Source organism: Phalangium opilio, unplaced genomic scaffold (assembly GCF_054372755.1).
Source record: "Phalangium opilio isolate 3A_F unplaced genomic scaffold, DU_Popi_V2 ptg000021l_1, whole genome shotgun sequence".
NCBI classification, from domain to species: domain Eukaryota; kingdom Metazoa; phylum Arthropoda; class Arachnida; order Opiliones; family Phalangiidae; genus Phalangium; species Phalangium opilio.
Genome location: NW_028324153.1, coordinates 6,727,110 through 6,733,033, shown reverse-complemented (window position 1 = coordinate 6,733,033; position 5,924 = coordinate 6,727,110). Strand labels below are relative to the sequence as shown.

The 5,924-nt window shown below is 45.1% G+C and overlaps 1 non-coding gene across 1 annotated transcript; it reads left to right on the top strand.

The window, feature by feature from the left end:
- The first annotated feature begins 2,678 nt into the window (after positions 1-2,678).
- Positions 2,679-2,751, top strand: TRNAS-GCU (transfer RNA serine (anticodon GCU)). Its single transcript has one exon. It is a non-coding gene; the product is annotated as a tRNA-Ser (tRNA).
- The last annotated feature ends 3,173 nt before the right edge of the window (positions 2,752-5,924 follow it).

Below are 5,924 nucleotides of genomic sequence, written 5' to 3'. Positions count from 1 at the left end.
TTTTTCCACAATACGTGACGACCATTTAATTTCTGAGCTTCCGTGGCTCAATGGTTAGCGCGTTCGGCTGTTAACCAATAGGTTGGTGGTTCGAGCCCATCCGGGAGCGGCGCTGTGAGGTATCAGATGTAACGTAAAATATCAGAGTTTTTCCACAATACCTGACAACCATTTAATTTTTGGGATTCCGTGGCTCAATGATTAGCGCGTTCAGCTGTTAATCGAAAGGTTGAAGGTTCAAGCCCACCCGGGAGAGGTGTTGTGGCGTCTCAGATGTAGCGTAAAAAGTCAAAACTTTTCCACAATACGTGACAACCATTTAATTTCTGAGCTTCCGTGGCTCAATGGTTTGCGCGTTCGGCTGTTAACCAATAGGTTGGTGGTTTGAGCCCATCCGGGAGCGGTGTTGTGACTTCTCAGATGTGACGTAAAAAGTCAAAGTTTTTCCACAATACCTGACGACCATTTAATTTTTGGGCTTCCGTGGCGCAATGGTTAACGCGTTCAGCTGCTATTCAAAAGACTGGTGGTTTGAGCCCTCCCGGGGGCGGTGTTGTGACGTCTCAGATGTAACATAAAATGTCAGAGATTTTCCACAATACCTGACGAACATTGAATTTTTGGGCTTCCGTGGCGCAATGGTTAGGGCGTTCAGCTGTTAATCGAAAGGTTGGTGGTTCGAGCCCACCCGGGAGAGGTGTTGTGGGGTCTCGGATGTATCGTAAAAAGTCAAAACTTTTCCACAATACGTGACAACCATTTAAATTCTGAGCTTCGGTGGCTCAATGGTTAGTGAGTTCGGCTGGTAACCAATAGGTTGGTGGTTCGAGCCCACCCGAGAGCGGTGCTTTGGGATCTCAAATGTAACGTAGAAAGCCAAAATTTTTCCACAATACCTGACGACCATTTAATTTTTGGGCTTCCGTGGCTCAATGGTTAGCGCGTTCGGCTGTTAACCAATAGGTTGGTTTTTCGAGCCCTCCCGGGAGCGCTGTTGTGACGTCTCAGATGTAACGTAAAAGGTCAGAGTTTTTCCACAATACCTGACGAGCATTTAACTTTTGGTCTTCCGTGGCGCAATGGTTAGCGCGTTCAGCTGTTAATCGAAAGGTTGGTGGTTCGAGCCCATAAGGGAAAGGTGTTGTGGGGTCTCAGATGTAGCGTAAAAAGTCAAAACTTTTTCACAATACGTGACAACCATTTAATTTCTGAGCTTCCGTGGCTCAATGGTTAGCGCGTTCGGCTGTTAATCGAAAGGTTGGTGGTTCGAGCCCATCCGGGAGCGGTGTTGTGAGGTCTCAGATGTAGCGTGAAAAGTCAAACTTTTTCCATAATACGTAATAACCATTTATTTTCTGAGCTTTCGTGGTTCAATGGTTAGCGCGTTCGGCTGTTAACCAATAGGTTGGTGGTTCGAGCCCACCCGGGAGATGTGTTTTTGGATCTCAAATTTAAGGTAAATAGCCAAAGTTTTTCCACAATACCTGACGACCATTTAATTTTTGGGCGTCCGAGGCGAATGGTTAGCGCGTTCGGCTGTTAACCGAAAGGTTGGTGGTTCGAGCCCACCCGGGAAAGGTGTTGTGGGGTCTCAGATGTAGCGTAAAAAGTCAAAACTTTTCCACAATACGTGATAACCATTTATTTTCTGAGCTTTCGTGGTTCAATGGTTAGCGCGTTCGGCTGTTAACCAATAGGTTGGTGGTTCGAGCCCACCCGGGAGCGGTGTTTTTGGATCTCAAATTTAACGTAAATAGCCAAAGTTTTTCCACAATACCTGACGACCTTTTAATTTTTGGGCGTCCGTGGCGAATGGTTAGCGCGTTCGGCTGTTAACCGAAAGGTTGGTGGTTCGATTCCATCCGGGAGCGGTGTTGTGAGGTCTCAGATGTGAAGTAAAAGTCAAAGTCTTCCTCAATACCTGACGAAAATTTAATTTTTGGGCTTCAGTAGCGCCATGGTCAGCGCGTTCAGCTGTTAACCGAAAGATTGGTGGTTCGAGCCCAAACGAGAGAGGTTATGTGGGGTCTGATATGTAGCGTGAAAAGTCGTAACTTTTCAACATTAACTGACAACCATTTAATTTCTGAGCTTGCGTGGCTCAATGGTTAGCGCGTTCGGCTGTTGACCAATAGGTTGGTGGTTCGAGCCCATTCGGGAGCGGTGTTGTGACGTCTCAGATGTAACGTAAAATGTCAGAGTTTTTCCACAATCACTGACGAACATTAAATTTTTGGGCTTCCTTGGCTCAATGGTTAGTGCGTTCGGCTGTTAGCCAATAGGTTGGTGGTTCGAGCCCTCCCGGGAGCGGTGTTGTGACGTCTCAGATGTAACGTAAAATGTCAGAGTTTTTCCACAATTCCTGACGAGCATTTAATTTTTGGGCTTCCGTGGCGCAATGGTTAGCGCGTTCAGCTGTTAATCGAAAGGTTGGTGGTTCGAGCCCACCCGGGAGAGGTGTTGTGGGGTCTCAGATGTAGCGTAAAAAGTCAAAACTTTTCCACAATACGTGTCAACCATTTAATTTCTGAGCTTCAGTGGCTCAATGGTTAGCGCGTTCGGCTGTTAACCAATAGGTTGGTGGTTCGAGCCCACCCGGGAGCGGTGTTGTGGGATCTCAATTGTAACGTAGAAAGCCAAAGTTTTTCCACAATACCTGACGACCATCTAATTTTTGGGCTTCCGTGGCGCAATGGTTAGCGCGTTCGGCTGCTAACCAATAGGTTGGTGGTTCGAGCCCATCCGGGAGCGGTGTTGTGAGGTCTCAGATGTGACGTAAAAAGTCAAGGTTTTTACACAATACCTGACGAGCATTTAATTTTTGGGCTTCCGTGGCGCAATGGTTAGCGCGTTCAGCTGTTAATCGAAAGGTTGGTGGTTCGAACCCACCCGGGAGAAGTGTTGTGGGGTCTCAGATGTAGTGTAAAAAGTCAAAACTATTCCACAATACCCGACAACCATTAAATTTCTGAGCTTCCGTGGCTCAATGGTTAGCGCGTTCGGCTGTTAACCAATAGGTTGGTGGTTCGAGCCCATTCGGGAGCGGTGTTTTGACGTCTCAGATGTAACGTAAAATGTCAGAGTTTTTCCACAATACCTGACGAGCATTTAATTTTTGGGCTTCCGTGCCGCAATGGTTAGCGCGTTCAGCTGTTAATCGAATGGTTGGTGGTTCGAGCCCACCCGGGAGAGGTGTTGTAGGGTCTGAGATGTAACGTGAAAAGTCATAACTTATCCACAATACCTTACAACCATTTAATTTCTGAGCTTCAGTGGCTCAATGGTTAGCGCGTTCGGCTGTTAACCAATAGGTTGGTGGTTCGAGCCTACCCGGGAGCGGTGTTGTGGGATCTCAATTGTAACGTAGAAAGCCAAAGTTTTTCCACAATACCTGACGACCATCTAATTTTTGGGCTTCCGTGGCTCAATGGTTAGCGCGTTCGGCTGTTAATCGAAAGGTTGGTGGTTCTAGCCCATCCGGGAGCGGTGTTGTGAGGTCTCAGATGTGACGTAAAAAGTCAAGGTTTTTACACAATACCTGACAAGCATTTAATTTTCGGGCTTCCGTGGCGAAATGGTTAACGCGTTTAGCTGTTAATCGAAAGGTTGGTGGTTCGAGCCCACCCGGGAGAAGTGTTGTGGAGTCTCAGATGTAGTGTAAAAAGTCAAAACTTTTCCACAATACCCGTCAACCATTTAATTTTTGGGCTTCCGTGGCTCAATGGTTAGCGCGTTCGGCTGTTAACCAATAGGTTGGTGGTTCGAGCCCTCCCGGGAGCGGTGTTGTGACGTCTCAGATGTAACGTAAAATGTCAGAGTTTTTTTACAATATCTGACAAGCATTTAATTTTTGGGCTTCCGTGGCGCAATGGTTAGCGCGTTCAGCTGTTAATCGAATGGTTGGTGGTTCGAGCCCACCCGGGAAAGGTGTTGTGGGGTCTCAGATGTAGCGTAAAAAGTCAAACTTTTTCCACAATACGTGACAACCATTTAATTTCTGAGCTTCCGTGGCTCAATGGTTAGCGCGTTCGGCTGTTAATCGAAAGGTTGGTGGTTCGAGCCCATCCGGGAGCGGTGTTGTGAGGTCCCAGATGTAGAGTGAAAAGTCAAACTTTTTCCATAATACGTGATAACCATTTATTTTCTGAGCTTTCGTGGCTCAATGGTTAGCGCGTTCGTCTGTTAACCAATAGGTTGGTGGGTCGAGCCCACCCGGGAGCGGTGTTTTTACCTCTCCGAGTGACGTATGTCACGGAGAGGTTCTGTAACGATCGTGTGTGTCTGTCTGTCTGTCTGTGTGTCTGTGTGTGTGTCTGTTGTTACACCCACGTGACCGCGTTCGCAGTTTCCAAATCGGAGCAAACGTGTTCGCCATTTCCGAACTGCTTTCACAGTCACGGAAATGGCTACTCTACTTGAGTTCTCACACCACCATCTTCTGGTCTTTGTCCATCCCACACGGACACCAGTCTGTACTTACTGGCTTCTAACACCACCATCTTCTGGTCATTGTCCACCCCACATGGACACCAGTCTGAACACACTGGCTTCTAACACCACCATCTTCTGGTCTTTGTTTTTGTCCATCCCACATGGACACCAGTCTGTACTTACTGGCTTCTAACACCACCATCTTCTGGTCATTGTCCATCCCACATGGACACCAGTCTGTACACACTGGCTTCTAACACCACCATCTTCTGGTCTTTGTTTTTGTCCATCTCACATGGATACCAGTCTGTACACCTGGCCTCTACACCACCATCTGCTAGTCTTTGTTTTTGTCCATCCCACATGGACACCAGTCTGCACACCTGGCTTCTACTCCATCGTCATCGTTTGAATTAAGACATTCGCGGCGATCAGCTAGGGTTACGAGAAACGTCTAGCCTCCCTAAGGTGGGTTGTCCACCAAAGGTTTTCGCAATTGCGGTTGTTCTTGCTTTAAAGTGTAGTTCGACACCCTTATATACTACCTATTTGAGTAAGGCGACGCAACGGGCGTATGCTTCATTTCAAACGCCAATATTAGTCAGGTCTCTCAAGAATGTTTAATTGTTCTTTATCAAAACGATGTAACGCTCAATAAGGCAAACAACTGACGAAGAAAATATTTAATATTAATTATATTTATTTTAATATTTAAGATAATCTCTTTTCTCAACTCAAAATTAATACGGAAAGAGTTAAAAAGCAGTCTATGTTTTTGTCTGTGTGTGTGTCCGTCCATTGTTACACTAGTGCGTCGCGTTAGCAGTTAGCCTTGTGTTGATGTGTTAAGAAATCATACAGAACCTTAATATTCCCTTATTCCATAATATAAAGTGAATATGTGGAAGTATTTTTCGTAATTATGATGTATTTAGTACTTTTGTAGCTTTAAAGCTCTGTTTCATTTTGATATTCCAAAGATTTTTTTTAATATTGTTATTTGAAATGGTTGTTTATATATTACTTAAGCTATACTACAACTGTATATAGAATAATCCTTGGTTTAGTGATTTCATGAAGAAAACTAAGACCTAGACTCCGGCGGGTATAACAAGCGCGCATTATCCGCAATAGGCTTAGTGAAACAAAGAGTAATTAATTGAGGCCTGAGGTGAAGTAAACTTTTGGCTTTGATTTTCGTCTCTGAAATGAAGAGACATTAACGGTTCAGAGTGAGCCGAAAGTTAAATACACTCTTAAATAATCAGGTTAAGATTTTAAAATAGAAGAAAAGATGGTGGCAATTAGATTAGTAAAAGGGCTTGTGGTAAACGGGTAGTAGGTACAGACTTATTATTCCCTTTATGGTGCGTATTGACTATTAGAGCGTCTAGCTACAATTCAGCTTTGGTGTTATTTAACGTTAACATTCATGTTGGCAAATTAAGAATATTGTTGAGGTGAGACGAGACGATAGTGTTTACACTGCAAAC